This window comes from Microcaecilia unicolor, chromosome 2, assembly GCF_901765095.1.
Source record: "Microcaecilia unicolor chromosome 2, aMicUni1.1, whole genome shotgun sequence".
Classification (NCBI taxonomy): Eukaryota; Metazoa; Chordata; class Amphibia; order Gymnophiona; family Siphonopidae; genus Microcaecilia; species Microcaecilia unicolor.
In genome coordinates this window covers 241304994-241332696 of record NC_044032.1, presented here as the reverse complement: position 1 = coordinate 241332696, position 27703 = coordinate 241304994, and the positions used below count along the sequence as shown (strand labels likewise).

At 45.0% G+C, this 27703-nt stretch overlaps 1 protein-coding gene across 5 annotated transcripts in view; it reads right to left on the bottom strand.

Moving 5' to 3' along the window:
- The window catches only part of PIP5K1B (phosphatidylinositol-4-phosphate 5-kinase type 1 beta), a 435282-nt gene that overhangs the window by 243991 nt on the left and 163588 nt on the right, over nucleotides 1-27703 (bottom strand). The window contains exon 2 of one of the 5 annotated variants that reach the window (XM_030193840.1): nucleotides 14833-14907. The exons of the other annotated variants lie outside the window; for them this stretch is intronic. The gene's annotated coding sequence lies outside the window, so the exon portion shown is untranslated. The remainder of the gene's footprint in view (nucleotides 1-14832; nucleotides 14908-27703) is intronic. 5 annotated transcript variants of the gene reach the window in all.

The following is a 27703-nucleotide window of genomic DNA, read 5'->3' as shown; positions in this document are numbered from 1 at the left end:
GCGTCTCTCTCCTCCTGGGCCCGACCAATTGTCCATCTAGCCCAGTATCCTGTTTCCAACAGCAGCCAAGCCAGGTCACAAGTACCTGGCAGAAACCCAAACAGTACCAACATTCCATGCTACCATTCCCAGGGCAAACAGTGGCTTCCCCATGTCTGTCTCAATAGTAAACTATAGACTTCTCCTCTAGGAATTTGTTCAAACCGTTTTAAAACCTAGATACGGAAACTGCTGTTAACACATCCTCTAGCAGTGAGTTCCAGAGCTTAACCATTCTTTGAGTGAAAAAATATTTCCTCCTATTTCTTTTAAAACTATTTCTATGTAATTTCACTGAATGTCCCTTGGTTTTTGTACTTTTTGGAAGAGTGAAAAATCAATTCACTTTTACCTGTTGTACACCACTCAGGATTTTGCAAACTTCAATCCTATCCCCCCTCAGTCATCTCTTTTCCAAGCTGAAGAGCCCTAACCTCTTTAGCCTTTCCTCATATAAGAGGAGTTCCAACCCCTTTATCATTTTGGTTGCTCTTCTTTGAACCTTTTCTAATTCCGCTGTATCTTTTTTGAATAAGAACTTAACCTGAAGGTTCGGTTCTCTCACTTAACATTCTCCAAGTTTCTTTTCTCATTCATTTGTATCTCAGTGCCTCTCCATTGATTCTGATCACTGCTTTCATGAGAGGTAAGCCCAGGTCCAAGACTAGAGAAAAATCTGAGCACACCTTCCTGCCTTCTGTGGCTTATTTGCTGCATTAGCTCCTAAGAACCAATCAGTCTGAGGGGTAGAAATTTGAATACCTGCACTAAGAAGAAACCACAGCCCCCCTGAAATTCAGAACCATTTAACCAGCCAGAACAGAACCTGGCCTGTTAAAAAGCACTCAACTGGCTATCCAGCAATATTCAGCTTGGGACAGCCAGCTATCCCCTGCTAAATATCGTTGGTTAGCGGCTAGGAGAAAAATGGCTATATCGCGCGATATAGCCGGTTATCCCCGAATATTCAGTCCATAGCCAGCTATTCTAAGCAGCCACTTAAATAACTGGAGTATCTTTGGCCAGTTTAAACTTAACCAGCTATTTCTAAATATCAGCTTAGTCAGTTAAGTTTAAACCACCTAAAAATAAACCGGATATTCAATGCCAGTCACCAGAAATAACCTGGCACTGAATATCTGGACTGAGAGCTAACCACGGGAGTTAGCCGGGTTCCCTCCCACAGTCTGAATTTCGGCCCCAGAGTGTGAGCTGGGAGAGTTGGGCAAAGGAAGCAGACTGTATCTCCCACTTTGTCTTTCCTCCATCCCCCTCCCTCTCCATCTTATTTCTGTGTCTGGCTGCCTCCCTATGTGTACGTCTGTTTGTCTGCACCTTTTTTCCACTTTCGTGTGTATATGTGTGTGTATCTTATCTTTTTGTGTCTACCTCTACCTGTCAGCCTCTTCATCTAGCTCTCTTTTTTGCTTTGCTGAAGATGCAATGTATGCCAACAAAGCATGAAAAGAGACCTTTGCCTCCCTTGCCCTGTCTTTTTTTCCTTGCAGTCTCTTCCTTTCCCTTAGAGATCATGTGTGGAGTGGAGGAGTGGCCTAGCGGTTAGAGCACCAGTCTTAACATTCAGAAGTGGTTGATTCAAATCCCACTGCTGTTCCTTGAAATACCCAGTATATCTGAATATAACTCACCTTGAGGTACTACTGAAAAAGGTGTGCGCTAAATCCTACATTTTAAAAATGTGTTTGTCCCATGCTTTCCTGAAATTAGATAAAGTCTTCACCTCCATTGGTAGGCTACCCTATGAAATGCATGCTTATATCCTTACAGACACAGAAAGAGAGGGAATACAGCATACAAAAACAACCGAGCAAACAAACAAAGCAAACACTGGGCCTTCAGGATTCAGAAAAATGTAGTCCTTTATTTATGATGAAGACCCGACACAGGCAATGTTTCGGCGTACAAACGCCTGCATCAGGGGTCAAAAAGCTCCTATAGGTCAGCTTATGGACTAGTGAACAAGGGTGTAAAATAAACAATCAGGGTAAACTTCCCGTTGTTTAAACAACTCATCTGTGAAACGCCTCCAGCCTCATAGACCAGTCTAGGCAATGGAGGGTTAACTGACTTATCCAGAGTCACAAGGAACTACCTGTGCTGGGAATTGAACTCAGTTCCTCAGGACCAAAGTCCACCACCCTAACCACTAGGCCACTCCACTCCTATGTGCGTTGGGTGCACATAGGTGCCTATGCGGCTTAGTAAAAGGGGCCCTATATGTTCTATGTAACTGGTTATCAACTGTTTCTGTCACAATGTGAGCCACATTGAACTTGTTTGGGATAATATGGCATATAATTGTCACAAAATAAAATAAATATATAAATGCTATCATGGCATGAACCACTGTGACAAAACTTGTCTTCTTAATGTACAGTGAGAGACAGTACAGTTGTCACAGATGACAGAAGCAGCTCCTGAAGGCTGTTTGGATTTGGGAGCTCAGTTTAAGTGTTGAGTCCATCTGTACCCTATGGTTCCTGACCTGTGATTTAAAGGGCAGTTCATAGCTCCCAAAAGCGATGTCAGGTATGCAACTGTTTAATTTAGGAATGCACAAGAGTTCAGTTTTACTTGGGTTCAGACAAAGTTTGTTGTTTTTAGCCCATTCATGAATTCTTGCTAAACTGGCAAATCAGTTTATTCATGGCTGAAGGTAAGTCAGGTTCAATAGGTATGAGTAGCTGCATATCATCCACTTAGATGTAAAAACTGCATTTTTTCTAGTGAAAAAGGTGCCGGTACTCAAATGCCAGGCCACCCTTCAGGGTTGGGGTGATCACTGAGGGACACACCCCACAATAGCCAGGCCCTCTGCAACCAGTCACAGAATCCATGACAAGGCAGCATTGGTGTGTAGACCCTGAGCTCTTTCATTAAAACTTGGGGACCAAGGGTCAATTTTAGCAGACAATGGAAAAGGTGCCGGTACTCAGTACCCCCTCAAAAAAAGCCCTGTGTAAAACTGAGTGTCCATCAACCAAATCAGTTCTGCTAGTGGCTTGAGCTAGGTATAAATAAGTGGCAGTATGGATCCTTGTGGTGCCCAAGGTGATGAAGAGGTGCTGCACTGTTGTCTATCTGATAGACAGAATCTGAACCAGACAAATATTGTGCCACTGATACCCGTTTCTGTCGTTGTGTTAGCGTGAAATTGTGGTCCACAGTGTCAAAAACTGCTGAAAAATCCAGCAGTACTAAAATCGACATGAATCTAGCTAGTTTCTTTCTTCTAGCCAATCATCAAGCTCAAAGAAGGCTGTTTGCTCTACAAGGTTAAATCTGTGAAGCAGCATTCTTTTCCTTTGTTTTATCAGGCAACAATGGTTAGGAACTCTCTCCCTCTTTCTATTAGAACATGTGGTAATTAACTGCACTTTCGGAAAAGATTGACATCATATTTTTCCCATATTTATGGCTTGGTAGATGATTGAGCGTTAGTGACTAGTCTTTCATAATTAAGAGTATTGATGCTATGATTATTGTTACACATCTCTGGATATGTTGATCTGGTTTCTTATTTTGTAATTCACCTTGAACTATTAAGACATTGGCACAATACAAGTCCCAGATGTAATGTAATGTAACAATTTCTTCAAAAAGACGATAAATGTATCAATAATAAACTCTTATGCCAATCACTTCTGTTATTTGCTCACTCACTTGCATCCCACTCCCCCTCTAATCTCTACCCTCACTTACTGGTCCCCACATCACACTGATACAGAAAAAGAACAAATTCCCCACTGCTCAGCAAACCAAAACAAAGTCTAGTACATAAGAACATAAGTGTTGCCATACTGGGACAGATCGAAGGTTCATCAAGCCCACTATGCTGTTTCTAACAGTGGCCAATCCAGATCACAAGTACCTGGCAAGATCCCAAAACAGATTTTATGTTGTTTATCCTAGAAATAAGCAGTGAATTTTCCCAAGTCCATCTTAACAATGGCTTATGGACTTTTATTTTTAGGAAATTATCCAAACCTTTTAAAACCCTGCTAAGCTAACTGCTTTTACCACATTCTCTGGCAATGAATTCCAGAGTTTAATTACTCTTTGATTGAAGAAATATTTTCTCCGATTTTTTTTTAATTTGCTGCTTAGTAGCTACATCGCAAGCCCCCAAGTCCTAGTAATTTTGGAAAGTGTAAACAAGTGATTCATGTCTACCCATTCCACTCCACTCAGTATTTTATAGGCCTCTATCATATCTCCCCTCAGCCACCTCTCCTCCAAGCTGAAGAGCCCTTGCTACTTTAGCCTTTCCTCATAGAAAAGACTAAAAAGGAAAAGAAACAAAGAAAAACAAGGTGTCCTTTATTAAACTGATTTTCAAACAACAACTTCTGAAGGACTCAACACAGGTCATGTTTTGGCACAGCTACCTACATCAGGAGTCCATAAAATGTAAAGAACATGATCCCCCAAAATGTTGAATGTAGAATAAAAAATAGACCCCCCCCCCCCCCCCCCCTGTTTACTAAGCCATGCTAGCGGCTGGAGCTGCGATAATGCCGACATAGCCCATTCACTTTGAATGGCTGTGTAGGCATTGCTGCACACCAGCCGCTAGCGTGGCTTAGTAAACAGGGGGGGAGAATGTTCCTAAAAACCTTTAAGATGACAAGTGACAAAAGTCAGTGTAAACGCAGAGCTTTTAAAGACAGCCATAAACCAGTTAAGATGAGACGTCAACCATGACCATCTTGCTACACTCCCCCTCTGATCTCTTCACTCACTTTCCTCATCACACTCCCATGCTCAGTCCCCTTATTCTCTTGAAGGCCCGTATCCCTTTACTGTCTTGTATCCTCCTTGATTCCTTCATTCATCCCCCATTCTCTTTAGTCTCCTTACTCACTCCTTCAATCTTCTTATTTGCTCTTTCCCTTCATCCACTCTAAAGTTCTCATTCTCCCCCCTCTTCCATTCCCTTACTCACTTTCACTCCACATTCCTTCCTATTCTCTGTCACATGCCTCTCCCTCTGATCATGGGTTGAAAATGAGTTCTTCCTCTCCTCATTCTGGATCCCCCTCTTTCTCCTTATTAATCCCCCTTCCCTTGCTTCCTGTCATTTCATTTCCCCTTCCTGGTGATGTTTCCACTTTTTACTTCCTGATTCCCCCTCACCTTTCTTTCCTTCCCTCTGTGCCTTGATCCATTTGCTCTCCTCCCTCTATCCACAAGATCTCCCTCCATGCCATATTACTCTTTCCCTACTCTGAGATCTCCTCTCCATCTCTCCCCTATTCTATTTGCTATTACTACCTCCCTTTCAGCAATTATCTCTAAGATTCCTTTTCCCCTCAAAAGAACTAAAAAAAATTAAGTTTACTTAATATGCAAACCTAGGCAAAGTTATGCAAATGTGTCACATAACACTATTGTGGAAAAAAAAAGAGTTCCAAAAATTATCAACATAAATATTCTGCTGCCTAGTTTGAAAAATTACAAGGGCCCTTTTACTAGGCTGCGGTCAGAACTAATGCATGCTTACTGCAGGCTAAAAAGCACTACAGCGGGGTGCGCCCAGGTGGCCAGCACTGGTTTTTGGGTTGGCGCACGCTTTTTATTTTTTTTAGTGCTGAGGGTGTGTTTGGGGGCAGAGAGTAGGCATGCCTAGTGCTAATCAGTTAGCATGTGAGCCCTTACTGCCTCGAAAATAAGTGTCGGTAAGGGCTCTTGCGCTAATGGCCATGGCCATTGGGAAATTACCACATAGCCATTAATGGGGAAAATAGGAAATGCAGCCATTTTACAGCTGTACTATAAGAGGCCTCAGCGCATGGGAAACCCACAGGCTACTTTTTAGTGCAGCTTATTAAAAGGGCCCCATAGATTGGAGTGTAACTAAAGAAGCCAGGAAAATAAATTATTTTATTTGTTCTTGTTCTCTTTATTTGGGAATTTTTATTTTATTTTTGTCTTGCGTTTTTGCTTCTTTACTAGGTAAACCTGGAGGATGTAATGGGGCAGTTCGGCAAACTGAAGAGTAGCAAATCTCCTGGACCGGATGGTATTCATCCTAGAGTACTGATAGAACTGAAAAACGAGCTTGCGGAGCTACTGCTAGTGATATGCAACTTATCCTTAAAATCGAGCATGGTACCGGAAGATTGGAAGGTGGCCAATGTAACGCCCATTTTTAAAAAAGGCTCCAGGGGAGATCCGGGAAATTATAGACCGGTGAGTCTGACGTCGGTGCCGGGGAAAATGGTAGAGGCTATTATTAAAAACAAAATTACAGAGCACATCCGAGGACATGGATTACTGAGACCGAGTCAGCATGGCTTTTGTGTGGGGAAATCTTGCCTGACCAATTTACTTCAATTCTTTGAAGGAGTGAACAAACATGTGGACAAAGGGGAGTCGGTTGATATTGTGTATCTGGATTTTCAAAAGGCGTTTGACAAGGTACCTCATGAAGGCTACAGAGGAAATTGGAGGGTCATGGGATAGGAGGAAATGTCCTATTGTGGATTAAAAACTGGTTGAAGGATAGGAAACAGAGAGTGGGGTTAAATGGGCAGTATTCACAATGGAGAAGGGTAGTTAGTGGGGTTCCTCAGGGGTCCGTGCTAGGACCGCTGCTTTTTAATATATTTATAAATGATTTAGAGATGGGAGTAACTAGCGAGGTAATTAAATTTGCTGATGACACAAAGTTATTCAAAGTCGTTAAATCGCGACAGGATTGTGAAAAATTACAAGAGGACCTTACGAGACTGGGAGACTGGGCGGCTAAATGGCAGATGATGTTTAATGTGAGCAAGTGCAAGGTGATGCATGTGGGAAAAAAGAACCCGAATTATAGCTACGTCATGCAAGGTTCCACGTTAGGAGTTACGGACCAAGAAAGGGATCTGGGTGTCGTCGTCGATAACACACTGAAACCTTCTGCTCAGTGTGCTGCTGCGGCTAAGAAAGCGAATAGAATGTTGGGTATTATTAGGAAAGGTATGGAAAACAGGTGTGAGGATGTTATAATGCCGTTGTATCGCTCCATGGTGCGACCGCACCTTGAGTATTGTGTTCAATTCTGGTCGCCGCATCTCAAGAAAGATATAGTAGAATTGGAAAAGGTGCAGCGAAGGGCGACTAAAATGATAGCGGGGATGGGACGACTTCCCTATGAAGAAAGACTAAGGAGGCTAGGGCTATACAGCTTGGAGAAGAGACGGCTGAGGGGAGACATGATAGAGGTATATAAAATAATGAGTGGAGTGGAACAGGTGGATGTGAAGCGTCTGTTCACGCTTTCCAAAAATACTAGGACTAGGGGGCATGCGATGAAACTACAGTATAGTAAATTTAAAACAAATCGGAGAAAATTTTTCTTCACCCAACGTGTAATTAAACTCTGGAATTCGTTGCCGGAGAAAGTGGTGAAGGCGGTTAGCTTAGCAGAGTTTAAAAAGGGGTTGGACGGATTCCTAAAGGACAAGTCCATAAATCGCTACTAAACGGACTTGGAAAAATCCAAAATTCCAGGAATAACATGTATAGAATGTTTGTACGTTTGGGAAGCTTGCCAGGTGCCCTTGGCCTGGATTGGCCGCTGTCGTGGACAGGATGCTGGGCTCGATGGACCCTTGGTCTTTTCCCAGTATGGCATTACTTATGTACTTATGTACTTTTGTTAATCTTTTGGATTGTTTCTTGCTTTTCAGGATTTTTTTAATGGCTTGTTTCTTAACCAGGGTAAAAATAGATGTGCTGTGGAAGCATGCATACTTTAATCTGGGCAGGAGAGGGATTTTCATATAGGTCTATTTAGGTGCATAGCTTTGAAAATAGCTCTCCGAGAGGCCCTTTTACTAAGCTGTGTAGGCACCTATGTACGCCCAACACGCGCCAATTTGGAACTACCGCCCGGCTACCGCGTGGCCAGGGTAGTAATTTCATTTTTTGCACACGTCCACTATGTAGGCCGAAAAATACATTTTATTTTCCGGTACACGGTGCTAACCGAGTGGTAATGAGCATTGTACGCGCGCTGACGATTACCGCCCGGTTAACACGTGAGACCTTACCGCTAAGTGAATGGGTGGCGCTAAGGTCGCAGACTCAAAATGGATGCGTGCCAATTTTTATTTTGCCACACGTCCATTTTCGGCCCCCCCCCCCAAAAAAGGCCTTTTTTACAGGCATGCTGAAAAATGGATCTGCGCGCATCCAAAACACGTACCTACACTAGTGCAGGCCATTTTTCAGCGCACCTTAGTAAAGGGACCCTTGAATTAGCAGCTTGTTCTTAAATTCTGCCAGAAAGCATGCCTGGATCAATACATATCCTGACTTACAGCATCTCCTGAGACCTTAAGCATAGCCGCCGAGAGGCGGGGGGGGCAGGGGGGACAAAATTCCCCAGGCCCGGGCCTCCAATGGAAGCCCGGCACTGCAGTCCCACCCTGGATCAATACATATCCTGACTTTCCTCAGCATCTCCTGAGACCTTAAGCATAGCCGCCGAGAGGGGGGGGGGCAGGGGGGACAAAATTCCCCAGGCCCGGGCCTCCAATGGAAGCCCGGCACTGCAGTCCCACCCTGGATCAATACATATCCTGACTTTCCTCAGCATCTCCTGAGACCGTAAGCATAGCAGCCGAGAGGGGGGGGGGGGGGCAGGGGGGACAAAATTCCCCAGGCCCGGGCCTCCAATGGAAGCCTGGCACTGCAGTCCCACCCGCCCTCCGTCGTCGACCGTCTGCCCCCTGCATTGAAATCGCAGCACCTCTCACCTCCGTGAAAGCAGCGCTGCCGGCAGCAGGGCAGCAGATCGCCTCCCTTCGGGCCTCCTTCCCTCCGTGTCCCGCCTTCGTCTGACGTAACTTCCGCGAGGGTGGGACACAAGGAGGGAAGGAGGGCCGAAGGGAGGCGTTCTGCTGCCTGTAGCGCTGCTTTCACGGAGGTGATAGGCGCTGCGATTTCAATGCAGGGGTGAAGGGGGCCCGGCCCGCAGGCAGACGGAGGGGGGAGCGGCGGCGGTGACCTCGGTGTCACGTATACACAGCAGGTAACTAGGTTTGTGAGCCCTTGGACCACTGCCAAGGAGCGGCAGCGGCAGGAGAATCACCCAAACACCAGAGAAGGCAGACCGGAACTGGAACACAGTGGATTGGGGCGAAGTTTCACCTACATATAGCTACCCTTCACCCAGAGTTAAGCTCCGGGCTGCAGGCAGCCGGCAGGACTTACCGGACAGGACAGGAAGGCCGGACTGCAGGACACAGTCGCAGGCAGACAGACAGCAGGAAACACAAGAAACACGCTGGGTTCCAGGGACACAGCAGGTAAACGAATTGTCCAAAAAAAACAGCCCGGTCAGGCAGGTGGCAAGCAGAAGAATAGTCCAGTAACAATCCGGGTATAGGCAGGCGGCAAGCAGAAGAATAGTCCAGTATAAATCCGGGTCTAGGCAGGCGGCAAGCAGGAGAATAGTCCAGTAACAATCCAGGTCTAGGCAGGCGGCAAGCAGAAGAAAAGTCCAGTAGCCAAGCAGAGACAAAGTCACCAAAGAGTAAAAGCACAAAGGCACTGCAACATCTCGCACCAAAGGAACACCTCTGAAGAACACTGTTGCAAGGCAACTAAGAACCTTACCAGGTGGTTAATAAAGGCAGGTCACAAGGGAGTTCACCAGGTATGGGTGCTGCTTGGTTCCAAAAAACTCCCAAAACAATCTGGAGAGCTGAAAGATCCGGACCGGACCGGACCGGACCAGCATATCTTCTGGAACATGGGAACCGGTAAACCATCAATTCGCAGCATTCCCCAGGTCTAAACCCTGGGGACCGAGGTGACTGCGAGCCAGGGACCTGGGCACAACCGTGACACTTGGGGGGGTGGAGGGGGGAGCGGTGGCTGCGGCGACCTTGGGGGGGGGTGGAGGGGGGAGCAGTGTCAGCGACCTTGGGGGGGCAGGGCCCCAGGGGTGGCCTTGCCCCAGGCCCGGCCCAGTCTCTCGGTGGCCTTGACCATAAGACCGATACTGAAGTGGGCCCCTTTAGCCCCCAGGCTGCACTGAGGTGGAGTTCTCCTCTTGCTGGGTGCTTACCTAACCTATTATGCAATTATAGTTTATTTAAAGACAAAACACACAACTTTCATTACCAAACCACAAGCAGACTGAAAATAGAAGACCTAATCATAAAGCTTAACAGATTTGCTCTTTTAGAAGCTTGAAAGAGCGGGAAGGACAGGCTTATCTTCCCTTTAACCTACACACCTTTGTATTCTAGGACCTGCAAGAACAGTATCAGAAGGAAATAAATCAAGACTCCAGGAAGACACTGTCTCATTCTATTACAGCTGACCAGAATTGCGCTAAATGTAACAAGTGTACAGCTCCTTATGCTTGTTCTAACTCAATGAATGGATCAAGCATATAGGTGGGGGGCCTATTTACTCAGCTGAGTTAGCTATTTAACACGGGAATTAACACACACTAAGAGTGCGGGCTCAGACTACCAATGTGGTGCCTTGTCAGCATGCAAAAAGTCCCATATTAAAACATTTAGAGCCCTACAGTGGAATCTGAACCAGTATTCTCTGGTTCTCCGTCCTGGTTCTTAGGCAGCTGCTCTAACCTTTAGGCTACTCCTCCAGATGGACACGTTTGTGGCCATTTTATAATATGTTCAAACAAAAGTCAACACTAGTTCAGCAAAAAATTCCTTAAAAGAGACAACTTTTAAACCTGAAAACACTGTCAAAATTTAGAAATTCTGGACTTTATAGATGAGTTAGTGTCTTGAAGCGAGTGAACACCATTTTGGAACATAGCGGTTAAGGATGGATTAGTGAGTTAGCCATTCCACTGTTTTTTACAAAATAATATTTTATGAGTTTGGATGACATTGTGTTTTTCTTGTAGGTTCCAGAAGCGCTTAGTCCCCTGAAGAAGCCTTATACAGAGTGAAACGGAGAGCCCCGCTGGGCAATTTGCAAGCTAATTGACTTCATTTATGCTCCTGTTATAATTAAATAATATGTCTTTCATGATAAAAATGGTTTTGAAAAATTATAAAGTTTATTTAAAACAAGTGGAGGTTTTTTGACCCATGATAGTACCGGAGTCTATAAAGTGCTGGCAGGAAATTACTCTTGCTGCAGTGCCAAATTTTTGAGGTCTTTTTCCTCCATTAATAATAACGAAATTCTAAAAACAAATTCTAAATTTTGACAGTGTGAATGAATGAAAAATTGTGAATTTTTGTTCTCAGTTTTAAAGGTTGTCCCCTTGTTTTGCCCTGCTCATAGTTTGGATGTTTCAATTTGTAAAATGGATGTTCATACTGCACGTAACCAGCTCTTGGACATCCATCCATTTCTCATGTATTTTAGAACAGGCAGTATGTCAGCACATCCTGTTCTAAAATCAAGGCCACTGATCAGATTTTATGGATAGGCCGCCACTCCGGCCCAGCAATGCAGTTTCCTTAGCCCCCTGCCAGCCAAGCCTCTTCCTGCCAAAACAAATGTAGCATCAAGGCGTGAAACCACTGTCTAGTCCATGACGCTGATGGCTCTGCTGGTTCTGCACCTCAAAAACAGGAAGCCCATGAAAGAAGGGAGGGGGGGGGGACCAGCAGAGCCATCAGTTGTGCAACCTAGACAGAAGCTTCACACCTTTATACTGCCTTTTTTTGTCTTTGCTCGATGCCGGGGGGGGGGGGGGGGGGGGGTGTGAAGAAGTTGCTGGAACAGAAGGGAGGGAACGAAGATACCCATCCCAAAGAATGAGATTAAAGGCCAATGAACGAGGTTTTTCTCATGGTGTATTTGGGGTTGAAGCCTCAACTATTTCAAGCACTTACCAACACTAAACCACACACACACATCTATGGAAACAAAACTGTATTTAAAGACTCCTCGAGAGGCAGTGTTCTCATAATTTAAAACTGATCAGACACAAGTCTGCTATAAAGACAAACACCTCAGCACATATTCTAAAGCCCTCTCTGAGGTTATGACAAACTAAAATTACTATTTGGATATAATCTCAGTAAGTACACATAATCAATTTCAAACAAGGGAGCAATACAAATAAAATATTCTAATATTGTTCACCCTAGTACTTTGAACTAAATATTTTGCAATATTACTATTACCCTGGGTGCATGTCACGCATTTAGATCAATTTCCCTGTTTTTTTTTTTTTTTAATATTTACATAATTTTATAATTATGTGAAGAGGGTTCAGAATCTATTGTGCCAAATAGTGTCAACACTCAATTAGACATTATCCCAATCATTGCACACTGCAATTATTAAAAAGTCCCAAATGAAATTAACTTATCCTGTCAACTTCTTATTCACATTGACTTCAAACATTTATGAATTGGTACTTATCTTGAAAGATTCAAGCAGTGTGTCAGGATAGACACCTTCAAAGAACTTTCAGCTAATATAAATTCATGAGAGGAGTCGCATAATTTTGTTATACTTCCCCCCCCCCCCCCACGTTTACGAAGCCGCGCTAGCGGCTGCCGCATGGCAATGCCGACACATCCCGTTCAAATTGAATGGGCTGTGTCGGCATTAGCACACCAGAAGCCGCTAGTGCGGCTCTGTAAACAGGGGGGTTTGTGTGTTGTTCGTGTTTTCATTATTATGTGTATTTTATTGTGATCCTCTTTGGACGGAGGCAGAATAGAAATGTTTTAACTATTAAACCGCAAGTGTTAAATTCAAATGAGCATTAAAATCCTTTAGTTAATAATTCTCCAATTGGCAATTCAATCGTATTTCACTGTTCAAATTCCTCTCAGTAAGACCAACACAAACGCCTTCCACTTCAAAACAGTATGCACAAACTTGGGAATAAACACATTCAGAATCTCCCCATACCTTAATAGCACTAACTTCCAGGACTCAAAGAACAACAACCTTATCCGTGAAAAGTCAGCAAGGTAAATATTACACAAGGCTCTAAAACACTAAAACACCACCTAGTGAGAAAAAAAGAGCAAACAGGATTGCAACAGATCTCTACACAGAAACTACCGGCTAGCAGAATACCACACCTTGGTCACAAGCACAGACTTTCAACAAATATGAAACAAGAGACCACAGATCAGTAATAGAGATATGAAGGCAAAAAACTGAACGGAAAACCTCAAGAAGTCAGACTTTGCATATACAATACTAGAGAAACAGAAACTGAAATGCAAGATATCAGTGATATGTGTATTTCCAAAAACTTTCATGTTCCAATTAATAAATTCAAAACAAATATATTTTTCTACCTTGGATTGTTTATGTTATTTTTCCATTCCCTTTCGTTCTGGTGTCTCTTTTCTGCATTGTTCTGTTTTTTTCCCTCGTCTTTGCAGGGTTTTCTGTCCATTTGAATTTCTTCTCTCTCCATGTCCCATCCTCTTCTATCTACACCCCTTTTGGGCTTCATCTCCCCCCTTTTCCAGCATATGCCCTCTTTTTGTCCCCATTTCCCCCCTTTTCCAGCATCTGCCCTCTCTGTGCCCCAACCCCTCCTTTTCCAGCAACTACCCTCTCTATGTCCTCATCACTCCCTCTTTTCCAGGCTCTGCCCGCCCTGTGTTCCCATCTCCCCCCTTTTCCAGCATTGCCTCCCTGGTCCCTATCTGCCCCATTTTCCAGCATTGCCCTCCTGTGTCTCTATCTCCCCCTTTTCCAGCATTGTCCTCTGTGTCCCTGTCTCCGCCTTTTCCAGCATTTGCTTTCTCTGTATCCCCATCTCCCCCCTTTTCCAGCACTGCCTCCCTGGTACCTATCCCCCCCTTTTCCAGCAATGACCTCTCATATCTATACCTCCCCCCCCTTTTCCAAAATTGCTTCCCGTGCCTCTATCTCCTCCCCTTTCCCAGCATTGCCCCCTGTGTCCCAAACTCCCCCTTTTCCAGCATTGCCCCTTTGTGTTCCACTGTCCCTATCCACCATTGACTGTGTTCTTGTCTCTATGGCCCCTCCCTGCCTAGCATTTTCTCTCTTTGTCCTCGTCTCTCCCCATTTTTAGCTTCTCCTCTTTCTCTTCACTTCTTCCCGCAATGTCCTGTCCACCTCACCTCAGAGCCACATCTCTCCCTCTCTATTCCCGGCCTACGCCACCCCCCCATGCAAGTCCTACATCTCTCCTTTCAACTCACAATATAGATGTCCAAGTCTGAACGTCACATGTGGACGTCCATTTCCCATGTATTTTAGACGGACGCTTTTACCAATGGGCAAAGGGGGCAGCTGTCCTGGGTCCCTGCATATAGGGGGCCCAGCCACCCTGTTATGCATTGGTAAATTTATCCCCAAGTCCAATATCTTTCTCTTTCTTTTCCTCAGCCCCCCCCCCCCCCACCTCACCCGTACGAGGCCTGCATCTAACCTTCTCCCTTCTTTCCCCTGTTTCCATGGTCCCTTCATCTCTGGCAGTAGAATTTAAGATAGGCTGCCTTCTGCAGGAATCGGGGCCTTTCCTCATGCGCACTCCGCCTACTTTGATGCAACTTTTTGTTTTCTATGTAATCACGACACACTTGAGGAATGAACCGACCCCGTAAGAGGCTGCCTGTCTTAATCACCACTGCCAAAGATGAAGTACGGTAAAAACACATCCACATGTGACATTCAGATTTGGATGTCTATATTCTGAGTTGGATATCCTTTCTAAAATGCTGCTCCATGTCTAAATCCGTAATTTAGAAGGAAGAGAATTCCATAACCTAGGATCTATAACAGACAACACAGCTGTGTGAGCCTTAGACAACAAGCCAATTTCAGTGAAGGGACTACCAGTTTCTTGGTCCCATTCAAATGAAGATTAGCCACAGAATCAAAAAAGCTCCTTCAACAGCAAAGGATCCTCACCTGACAATATTTATTTATTTTTGTTACATTTGTACCCCGCGCTTTCTCACTCATGGCAGGCTCAATGCAGCTTACATATTGTATACAGGTATTTATTTGTACCTGGGGCAATGGAGGGTTAAGTGACTTGCCCAGAGTCACAAGGAGCTGCCTGTGCCTGAAGTGGGAATCAAACTCAGTTTCTCAGTTCCCCGGGACCAAAGTCCACCACCCTAACCACTAGGCCACTCCTCCAATAAAAGAGAATAAACTTTAAACTGCGCACACTGATACATCAGAAGCCAACGCAAATAAATCAAATAAGCAGTAATATGAACACAAAGGGCACAAGAGGTCATCAAGTGGATTGCAAAATTTAGAGCTACATGTAGAAGATCTCAGGGCACATGCAGACAAGTCCAAGTATATTCCACTACATTATCTGTTGCATTGAGGACAAAAGCCTGTACAATGCCTGAAGATTCTTGAGGTTCAACAAGTGCCTCAACTTCCAGAGCATCCGAAGCTTATAAAAAGCCATCGCTAGAACAAATCAAACATGTTCTTTTAAAGTCAATCCAGAGTCAATCTTACCCCTAAATTTCTCACAAGTGACAAAGAAAGGGGAGCCATCAACCAAAACTAACACACAATCAACAGAAGGAGAACCACCTCCAACCCAGAGAAGCTGAGTTCTGGACACGTTTAGGCCCAACTTATTTTCAGTCAACCAGCTCTTAATTACCAACAGAGAAGAATTTGTGGAATCATCAACAATATGTCTTCTGCATAAATCCAAAATCATGACATGGACTAATGACAAAAAGCAGATATTAAAGTGTGGCAGCCAACTGTAACGCACAAGATGTTAATCTGATATATCACCTTTCATTATCACCTTTTGATAACATCCAGACAAATACGACTGAAGCCACGCAAAGACCAAATTCCTTAAGTCAAGCATTGATAATCGAGTAGCAAGAATTTCATGTTGTAACAGGTCGAAGCAGAAGAGATGTCAAACAAAAAAGTAAGACTTGCACTAATCTAATCCCCATCTCAAGGTTTCAAGCATAGAGGCTGGTTTGTTTCGGGTCCAATAGTACATGTTTCTCCAGGTAATCACATAATTGAACCACCTCACATTTCTCAGTAAGTTTTGCTAAAGGAAGAAGATTGGAAATGGGCCAATAGTTCTGATAATCTGACTTACCCTTTACTTAAGGTTTTTACAAATGCGTTCTATAAACAAGCAGAGACAATATCTGATGTCAGAGATGCATTAACCAGCCTTGTCAGACTCAGGCTAATTGTTTAAGAACTGTAAACTGCCTAAAGTTGGCAGTTGCACATAAGTAACTTACGTACACGACAGCAAGACATGCCCCTGACCCACCATGTCCACACCCCCTTTATAGTTCTGGGCTACAGCATTTAGACACTATCTGGCCAATATTCAGAGCTATTTAACCGGCCAAGAGACATTCCTGGCCAGTTAAATAGCACTTAACCAGCTCAGCGTTAATATTCAGCGCAAGATAGCTGGTTGTCTCCACTGAATATTAGGCTTAGCACGTAGTGGCTAACCAGCTATATTGTGCAATATAACCAGCGCATTGCCAGTTAAGTTTAGCAGCCAAATAGGGCCGACATTAGCTTCAGAACTTTTAGTACAAGAAGAGTGCTGGGCAGACGTCTACGGTCTGTGCCATGAGAATGGCAAGGACAAATCAAACTCAGGTATACATATAAAGCATCACATACCATGTAAAATGAGTTTATTTTGTTTGGCAGACTGGATGGACCGTACAGGTCTTTATCTGCCGTCATTTACTATGTTACTATGTAAACAGCCAGAAAAGGCAGGAGTGGAATAGACAGCCTTCCTTAAACAATGAAGTCAGACAAGCAAACCACATCTTTTTCCTCCAACTGCCAGAAGGAGCTATAAATAGGACCTCCCAACATTCAGTATCAGCCAGAGGCTCTGAGGAAAACGTTTTCCTAAGATCATCAACCTTATGTGGCAAAAAGATGGCGTATTCTGCAGCAGGTGGAACCTCTGCCAACATTCATATCCAATACATGCTTTGAAGTTAGCTTTTCCACAATTTTAAATACCTTTCTAGATTGATTCAATGAATCAGCAAGACCATAGGCAATGCACTTTCTCTTTTTATTCATATCTTTACAGTGATACTGTTATCGCAGCAGAAAGCACCGAGCAGTTAATGCCACCTCAGCAGGCGTCACTAAATGTATCACATTACCTGCCACACAGATAACGTGTGGTAAAAAAAATAATTATCTTGTTAACTGAACGGGAAATGCTGGGGATGCCCCCAATAGTTAACACAGAGTTTTGCAGTTACCATACAATAATATTGGCACTTACCACATGGTAACTCCAAAACCTTACTAACGTTTAGCAAATATGCCCCCTAGAGAGGATGCATTCATATACTAGCCCCTGGTCCTTACTAATATTGCATGAGTGTACAAGGGATATGTTTTGCATCTTTGTGGGAAATGAAAAGAAAGCAGAATGCATAGATATGTTATCTGCTCAATAAAATTATCCTCTTAAAATAAACACATCATTTAGCAAAGTTTCTAATATCCTACACTAACATTTTTCATATTTATAGGTGCCCATAAAAACCTAGTGGTTACTATTCAAAATTATTTAAATGGGCAGAAAAGCCCTCACTTGAAATGTCAGGTCAGGGGCGTTACAGGAGGTGGAGTTGGGGAGGGGCTGGCAGAATTCAATGCTGGCACCATATAGCTAACCAGGCATATAGGACTGCATAAAAACACTCCTAACTTTGCCCTATTGGCTATGCAGGTATTGCCATCCGCAGAACATCTGGTTACTGGCCTGTAATTAATAATGTCCCTCCCTGGCAAGGTGCAATCACCCTGTCAACTACCGACACAAGCTCCAATCCCCCTCCCACCCCACCAACACAAGGACCAGTCTCAACCCCCAACACAAGGATCAACCTCCCTCCCAACCTCTTACTCTACCAATTAGAGGAGGCCCCCCTCCGGTCCTACCTTACACCCTCTTGTGAGCCAGTGGGGTGATGGGGGCAGTAGGAAACCCCACTTGCTTCTGCCCTAGCAGCTCCATAGTAGAAGAGGTTGCAGTGGCTATTTATACTATGGAGCTGCTATGGGCAGGAGCGAATGGGGTTTGCTCCTGCCCCCATCACCCCACTGGAACACCAGGGAGTAAGATAGGCCTCGGGTGCCTCCTTCAACTGAGGGAGGGGGAATGGAAAGGGGTTGGTCCTTATGTTGAGAGGGGTTGGGAGATGGGCTGGTCCTTGTATCGGGGGGGGGAGGGGGTTGGGGGGCTGGTCCTTCTGTCATGGGGTTTCGGAGGGAGCTGGTCCTTGTGCCAAGGGGGTTGCGAAAGGGAGAAATCCACACTCAACTTATGCGAGCCCCATATCGGGGCTTGCATAAGAGCTGGAGGTCTGACTGCACTTGGTCACACATTGATATTCAATACCCAGGGCCTAATTCTGCCGTTGCAGGTTGAATACTGACTGGCTACTTTTCTTTATTGTTTCTATCTCAATGTCAACATCAACTATTAAGAAAAACAGAATTATCAATTTATAAAATCAGGTCAATAATGTTTTTTGAATATGTACCATTATATCATTTTCTCTCTTGAGAGTTTATTGCATTTCATGCCTTGAGGTATTTACTGGGTTCTGCTGCTAAAATATCCTATAATTGGCACTCACGGGAACACTTCATGCTGAAGTGCACCTCTAAGGGAAAATTAGGCTCTTACCATGATAATTTTCTTTCCTTTAGTCATAGCAGATGAAGCCATTACGTATGGGTTATGTCCATCAACCAGCAGGGGAGATAGAGAGCACTCAAACTCTCTCAGTGCCCTCTTGGCCAGCCAGCTCCACTGCCTCTTCAGTATTTGAAGCTTCCAAAGCAGTATGGCAAACCGCAATGGGAATCACAAGAGCTTTCCTCACAGCGAACGATGGCCCATCACAAGGGCATGAACTCATAAAGGAGGGAATGCACATCCTCCTGGAGGGAATAAACTCATCCTCCTTATTGTAAAAGTGGAAGGGAACACACGCACCTCCTGGAGGGAATCACACATCCTCCCAACACACTGGAGGGAATGAACTCATCCTCCTATTTATAGCACTGGAGGGGAACACACGAGCCTCCTGGAGGGAATCAACACATCCTCCAAAAAACATACTGGAGGGAATGAACTCATCCTCCTAAAGTTAAACTGAACATGAATCCTGAAGATTGTTTTCCAACTTTCTCCCAAGGAAGGAACTTCAGGAAATTAGAACAGAACCTGAAAAACAGATTTACCGCATACTGACAATCATACAGGGAGGGCTCATGGCTTCATCTGCTATGACTAAAGGAAAGAAAATTATCATGGTAAGAACCTAATTTTCCCTTCCTTGTCATCTGGCAGATGAAGCCATTACATATGGGATGTAACAAAGCAATCCCTAGATAGGGTGGGAACAAGCCACACCACGCGCTAGCACTTGTTCTCCAAAACGCGCATCCCTCCTGGCAGCCACATCCAGCCTGTAATGTCTGGCAAAGGAGAGCTTTGCGCCTTAAAGGCTACAGGCGGAACCCGGCCGGCCAGCAGATAAGCTGAAAAGATAGTTTCTTTGAGCCAGCGGGCAATAGTGGCCTTAGACGCTGGAGACCCTCTGCGAGAACCTGATAGCAAAACAAACAGATGTTCCGAAGTCCTGAAAGAGTTAGTAACTTGCAGATACTGCAGCAGAGTCCTGCGCACATCCAAAAGGTGCAGCTGCCCAAAAGATTCTGGAAACTCTTCCTCTGAAAAAGAGGGCAAGAAAATAGGCTGGTTTAGGTGAAACGCTGAAACCACTTTGGGCATAAAAGAAGGCACGGTCCGAACCGTGACTCCGGACTCTGAAAATTGCAGAAATGGGTCTCTACAGGACAGCGCCTGGAGCTCTGACACCCGTCTTGCCGAGGTAATGGCCACCAGAAAAAACGGCCTTCAGTGTCAAATCTTTCTCCGATACTCATCGAAGCGGCTCGAAAGGAGCTGCCTGCAGGGCTTTCAAAACTAGCCCCAGGTTCCAAGCTGGACAGGGTGCTCGCACGGGAGGTCGGAGCCGAAGCACCCCTCTAAGAAACCGTGCCACATCTGGGTGAGCAGCCAAAGACACGCCTCCCACCTTACCACGAAGGGAGGCCAACGCTGCCACTTGCACCCGCAGGGAATAATAGGCCAAGCCTTTTTGTACACCTTCCTGCAAAAAGTCCAGAATCGGCGAGACAGGAGCCCGCATTGGTGCAATGGCTCTGGAAGCACACCAAGACTCAAACAGGCACCAAATCCTAGCAGAAGCTACGGAAGTGGACCGCTTGCGGGCTTGCAGGAGAGTGGTAATTACTTTATTGGAATAACCTTTATCCCTCAATTGCGCCCTCTCAATAGCCATGCCGTAAGATCAAAGCAGCAGGCGTCCTCCATGGCTACCGGACCCTGAGTCAACAGGTTCGGTACCAGAGGGAATGGCAGAGGAGCCTGCAGGAGCATCTGTCGGAGGTCTGCATACCAAGGTCTCCTTGGCCAATCCAGGGCGATGAGGACCACTTCTCCTGGGTGCAGCTGAATCCGCAAGAGCAGGCGCCCTATCAAGGGCCACGGGGGAAACACATAAAGTAGACCCGGAGGCCAGGGTTGAGCCAAGGCATCCAACCCCGCCGAGCGAGAATCTCTCAGTCTGCTGAAGAAGCACGGGACTTTGGCATTGGAACTTGTCGCCATGAGATCCATCACGGGCTTGCCCCATTTGGCACAGATCTGCAGGAATACTTCGTCTGCCAGATTCCATTCTGCTGGATCGATCTGATGCCTGCTCAGATAATCGGCCTGCACATTGCTCTGACCTGCAATATGAACTGCCGACAGACACTGAAGATGCAGCTCGGCCCAGTGGCAAATCAGTTCGGCCTGCGCGGCTAGTGCTCTGCACCTTGTTCCGCCTTGACGATTTATATAGGCCACTGTTGTCGTGTTGTCCGACATCACTCTGACAGCCAATCCTTCCAGGGTCACTTGAAAGGCCAGAAGCGCCTGAAACACCGCTTTCAACTCTAGGCGGTTGATGGACCACTCCGACTCCTCGGGTGTCCATAGACCCTGGGCATGCTTCCCCTTGCAATGTGCGCCCCAGCCCTTCAGGCTGGCATCCGTTACCACTAGGCACCAAATGGGGAACGTCAGCGGCATTCCTCGTCGCAGCATGCTGTCCGAGAGCCACCACTCCATGCTGAGTCGGGCCGCAGGGAGCGAAGTAAGTCTGCATTGGTAATCCTGAGAAATTGGAGACCACCTCTGGAGTAGGGAATACTGTAGCGGTCTCAGGTGCGCTCTCACCCAGGGTACCACTTCCATCGTGGCTGTCATCGATCCCAGCAGCTGGACAATGTCCCAAGCTCGCGGGCGGGGCATCCTCAGGAGCAGAAGGACCTGATTCTGAAGCTTGCACCGCCTTAGCTCGGGTAGGAACACATAACCCGAGACTGTGTCGAACCTGGCCCCCCAAAAAATTCTAGAGATTGTGAAGGGGTCAGGTGACTTTTGGCCATATTGACGACCCAGCCTAGAGACCACTCTGGCTGTAGCTTGTAAGCTCTCTGTTGCAGAGTCTGCTCTGATGAGCCAGTCGTCTAGGTACGGGTGAACCCTGATACCTTCTCGCCTGAGAAAAGCAGCTACTACCACCATTACCTTCGAAAAGGTTCGGGGAGCTGTGGCGAGGCCAAAAGGCAAGGCCCTGAACTGGAAATGTTTTCCCAACACCGCAAACCTCAGAAACTTCTGGTGCGGGGGCCAAAACGGTATGAGCAAGTAAGCTTCTTTCAGGTCTAGAGACGTGAGAAACTCTCCTGGCTGAACCACCGCAATGACGGAGCGCAGGGATTCCATGTGGAAATGCCGCACTCTCAGGGACTTGTACACTTCTTTTAAGTCCAGAATAGGGCGAAAGGACCCACCTTCCCGCGGCACCATAAAGTAGATGGAGTATCGGCCGCAGCCTTGCTCGGCGGGAGGCACCGGGGACACCGCCCCTTACTGAATCAGACCTTGTAAAGTTTGAAGTCACCAAAATCTATCTGACTTCCTAAAACCGTCAACTGTTTGTCTGCTCGTTGCAGAAGTTTCAGTAAAGTTGATTTTGCACAGAAAAAGAATCCTTGGCGTGCAGAGTGGTCCATATCTTGATTGTAAGCTCTTTGAGCAGGGACTGTCTTTTTGTGTTTGGTGTACAGTGCTGCGTATGCCTTGTAGCGCTATAGAAATGATAAATAGTAGTAGTAGTAGAGCAAGGACTCTTGCTCCCCAGACCAATAAAGTACTACTGAAAAGCCCAACTTGAATTCCCCAATATCCCAGATCTCTATTCCAGACCTTGACCCACACCTAAGCTCGAACAGGAGGGACTGTACTGGATGGGAAGTGTGGAGTGAGCGAGAGTGTAGTGAAATAGAATCTTTGCTGTGACCCGGGTCAGCCTTGGGAACTGAGCTAGTGGCTGAGTGGCGAGGCCTGGGTTACATGTATAATCCCTTATTAATTTGTAAAAGAGTAGCCTAGTTGTTAGAGCATCAGGCTGACAACAAAGGAAGTCCAGACGAAATCCCACTGCTGCTCTCTTGTGATCTTGGGCAAGTCACTTAACCCTCCACTGCCTCTGGTACAAACTTAGGGGCCTGTTCACTAAAGAGCACTAAAATCTGGATTTAGTACATTGTAATGCAGGATTTTCCCATGTGCTAAGCCCAGATTTTTAGGGCATTTCTATTTTGATTTTTTTGCAGGTCCATTAGCTGCGGAACCTGCAAAAATTAATGCAGGAGCACTTACCGCTTCCTATTTGGGAGGCGCTATGTACTCCCACATTAACTCTGTGTTATCCAGTTAGCAAGCATTAATCATAACGCCCTGACTGGATAACACAGGAACACCCACTCCCCGGCCATGCCGCAACTCCTTAGAGGAAAATCCCCCCCCCCCAAAAAAAATTAATTACCACAGGGTTTAGCGCACTTTAATGTGCTAATACCAGGTTTTCACAGACTAAATGTGCAATAAGGACCGGATTCTATAAATAGCGCTCAAAAATGGTGCCGGAATAGATCGGTGCCCTTTATAGAATCACGCTCAGCACTGATTCCCACACCCTAACGTTAGGTGCCAGACTTACACCTGCTGAAACCTTGTGTAAACACTGGCACTCAAGTTGGGCGCACTGACCTATGATCCCATAACATGCATAAACATATAAATAAAACATTTGATTATAAAGGTGAAAATATATATGAAAGTAAAATTATATAAAAGTATTTTATATACAACGGATTGGAAATGTCCAAAGTGTGGCACGATGGATGCAACATATAAACATTGTGTGTGGGATTGTGGTCCCATTTGTCGCTTCCGGGGCTCTTTATGGCAACAATTATGTCAACTTTGACCCCGCAGTGTTGCCTTCTGGAAAGTCATGTAATAGGAAGTAGTGTTCTATTGTGGATTAAAAACTGGTTAAAGGATAGAAAAGAGAGTAGGGTTAAATGGAGAGTATTCTCAATGGAGAAAGGTAGATAGTGGGGTTCCCCAGGGGTCTGTGTTGGGACCACTGCTTTTTAATACATTTATAAATGATCTAGTTATGGGAATAATTAGTGAGGTAATTTAATTTGCCAATGACACAAACAGGCTTATTTTCGAAAGAGAAGGGCGCCCATCTTTCAACACAAATCGGGAGATGGGCGTCCTTCTCCCAGGGTCGCCCAAATTGGCATAATCGAAAGCTGATTTTGGGCGTCCTCAATTGCTTTCCTTCGCAGGGATGACCAAAGTTCACAGGGACGTGTTGAAAGCATAGCGAAGGCGGGACTGGGGCATGCTTAACACATGGGCATCCTCGGCCGATAATGGAAAAAAGAAGGGTGTCCCTGACGAATACTTGTCCGACTGTACTTGGTCCTTTTTTTTTTTTTACGACCAAGCCACAACAATGTGCCCTAAATCACCAGATGACCACCGGAGGGAATTGGGGATGACCTCCCCCTACTCCCCCACTGGTCACTAACCCTCTCCCACTCTAAAAAAAAAAATTTTAAATATTTTTTCCAGCCTGAAATATTATACCCAGCTCCATGACAGCAGTATGCAGGTCCCTGGAGCAGTTTCAGTGGGTACTGCAGTGCACTTCAGGCAGGTGGACCCAGGCCCCTCCCCCTCCCCCTCCCCACCTGTTAAACTTGAGGTGGTAAATGTGAGCCCTCCAAAACCCACTGTACCCACATCTAGGTGCCCCCCTTCATCCCTAAGGGCTATGGTAGTAGTGTACAGTTGTGGGGAGTGGGTTTTGGGGTGCTCAGCATACAAGGTAAGGGAGCTATGCACCTGGGACCTTTTTCTGAAGTCCACTGCAGTGCCCCCTAGGGTGCCCAGTTGGTGTCCTGGCATGTCAGGGGGACCAGTGCACTACAAATGCTGGCTCCTCCCACGACCAAATGGCTTGGATTTGGTCATTTCTGAGATGGGCGTCCTCGGTTTCCATTATCGCTGAAAATCAAGGACGACCATCTCTAGGGACGACCATCTCTAAGGCCGACCTAAATGTTGAGATTTGGGCGTCCCCGACCGTATTATCGAAACGAAAGATGGACGCCCATCTTGTTTCAATAATACAGGTTTCCCCACCCCTTTGCGGGGACATCATGCGAGGATGCCCTCAGGAAAACTTGGGCGCCCCGTTCAATTATGCCACGTTACTCAAAGTTGTTAAATTGCAAGAGGATTGTGAAAAATTGCAAGACGACCTTACGAGACTGGGAGATTGGGCATCCAAATAGCAGATGATGTTTAAAGTGAGCAAGTGCAAAGTGATGCATGTGGGAAAGAGGAACCCGAACTATAGCTACGTGATGCAAGGTTCCGCATTAGGAGTTACCGACCAGGAAAAGGATCTAGGAGTCATCGTTGACAATACTTTGAAACCCTCTGCTTAGAATGTTAGGTATTATTAGGAAAGGAACGGAAAATAAAAATGAGGATGTTATAATGTCTTTGTATCGCTCCATGGTGTGACCGCACCTTGAATACTGTGTGCAGTTCTGGTCACCGAATCTCAAAAAAGATACAGTGGAATTATAAAAGGTACAGAGAAGGGTGATGAAAAAGATAAAGGGGATGGGACAACTTCCCTATGAGGAGAGGCTGAAGCGGCTAGGGCTTTTCAGCTTGGAGAAAAGACAGCCTAGTGGAGATATGATAGAGGTATATAAAATAATGAGTGGAGTGGAGTGGAATGGAATGGGTAGATGTGAATCGTTTGTTTACTCTTTCCAAAAATACTAGCACTAGGGGGCATGCAATGATGCTACAAAGTAGTAAATTTAAAACAAATCAGAGAAAATATTTCTTCACTCAACATGTGATTACACTCTGGAATTATTTGCCAGAGAATGTGGTAAAAGCAGTTAGCTTAGCAGAGTTTAAAAAAAGGTTTGGATGGTTTCCTAAAAGAAAAGTCCATAAGCCATTATTAAAATGTACTAGAGGAAAATCCACTGCTTATTTCTAGGATAAACAGCATAAAATGTATTATACTGTTTTGGGATCTTGCCAGGTACTTGTGACCTGGATTGGCCACTGTTGGAAACAGGATACTGGGCTTGATGGACCTTTGGTCTGTCCCAGTATGGCAACACTTACGTACTTATAGAGGAGAGCACAGGAGTGTCAGTTCTGTTTTTACGTATAGTTGACCTAATCACCAAACGTATTCTGATCCAATGGATTAAAGATCAACCCCCAATACTCATGCAATGGAGGAATCAGATGTATATACTCCTGCTCATGGAGCACCACATGGTGGATACAAAGAGCCCTAGAGCAAAGAAACGCTTTCTAAAAATGGTGACGAGAGTCTGTTCTACTTTTTTGAATACATTAGAGATGTAACTATGTACTGGTGGCATATTCCAAGCTTCTTTTGGATTGTAAGGGTGTATCATGCATCATTGGGGGGGGGGGGGGGTGAGATTGAGGGTTCAGTTGGGTGAATATATATAAATCTTATGTTGTAGTCACACAATAGCAACGGCATATATTGCGGTAGATTTGTGCATATGTTTGCATAAGTAAGTTGTATCTTTTGTGACTTAAAATATATTTAAACATAAAATTATATAAAAGTAAAATAGGTATGAGAGACAGTAATTCATAAAACCTTTGCAAGCCAAAGCATATACAGCAATAATAAACACATACAGAGCGATCTATATGTTAAAAGGCATATAAATAACAAGAAAATAACAAATAACGCTACATAAAAAAATCACAGAACTTAATGCCAGCTAGGTACTGCACAAATGACACTCTAAAAATAACAACTGTCTAGCTATGAAGCTTTTACGTAGTCAAGCTCTGTGCTATAGTCAATAAAACATTTCAACATATTAAGAATACCACATCACTGGATTTGCATTGTTTTGTTTGTAATCTGATCAAAAATCCACACCACAAGATTGCCCGTTCTTATTACACCAACAATAGCTTTTTTTTGCAATAGAATAGTGCTTAGGTGAACTTTGACATTTATGCACATATGTGTATGTATTCTCAACATTTATGCAAGTAACTGGCACATAAGTATTAGCACCAGGTTTACAGCATTACCCCTATACTGCGAATATGGGTATGTAAAAGAGCAGGGACTTGAGCTTAGGTGAAGACTCTAAAATTTTGTGGGAGACCAGAAGAAGAAACAGAGGGTACTGGCTGGGAATTGGGAGTATAAGTGGGGACTCGGGGCTTGGTTGGGAATGTATGTGTGGACTCAGAGATAGGGGAGGGTGGGGAGATAGTTGGGGGCTAACAAATTGATTGTGTGGATTGGAAGGAAAATGAGAACTAGCTCAGTGTGTGAAGGTTATGAGTGGGGCTGTAAGAACGAGTGCAGAAATATGAGAAGGAGAGATGCTTTAAAGGACCTGGGATTGGGCAGCAGTTGAAAAGGACACAGAGCTATCAAGAAGGTGAGAGACAAAGGAAGGGGACAGGTCTTTGATGGAGATAAGGGAAGGGTAGAAATGGAGGAGGTAAAACAGGAAATGAAAACCAGGATGGGGGTAAGACATAAGAAAGGGGACTGGGGGTGCTGAGGATATGAGTAATATTAAAGGAGAAGGTGCTGATTAGGAAATGAGAGCCAGAAGGTAGATGAGGCTGGGAAGCAAATAAGTACAGGAGGAGGAAATAAGGGACAAGAAAATGGGTGAATGGCAGGTGGTGGGGGGGGGGGGGGGTGGGGAGGTGGGGGGGTGGAGGAAGAAAAGAGGTAGGGAATAGGAGGACTAGGGATGTTGGAGTAGGAAACGAAAATCTGGTAAGTAGATGAAGGATGAAAAGAGGGAGAATTATTATTATCCATCATTCTAAACAGATTACAGTAGGAATATTCATAGTAAAACAGAAGACATAATACAGTATAAGTAAAACATTGTAGGGGAGTCACAGGGATGTGTAGGAACAAGATGCAGTTCCGTGTATCTTATATTGAACATTTGGTGATAGATATTCAGGATCACCCCAGCTGAATGAAGACTGGAGGAGGAACAAGGAGAAATAAAACCTAGCTATTGTTAGGTAAAAAGGCAAATGAGAGAAATGGAGAAAAAAAGATGAACCAGAAGGATCGATATCAGGGAGAGATATAGGCAGTGGTGTGCTGGGGCAGGC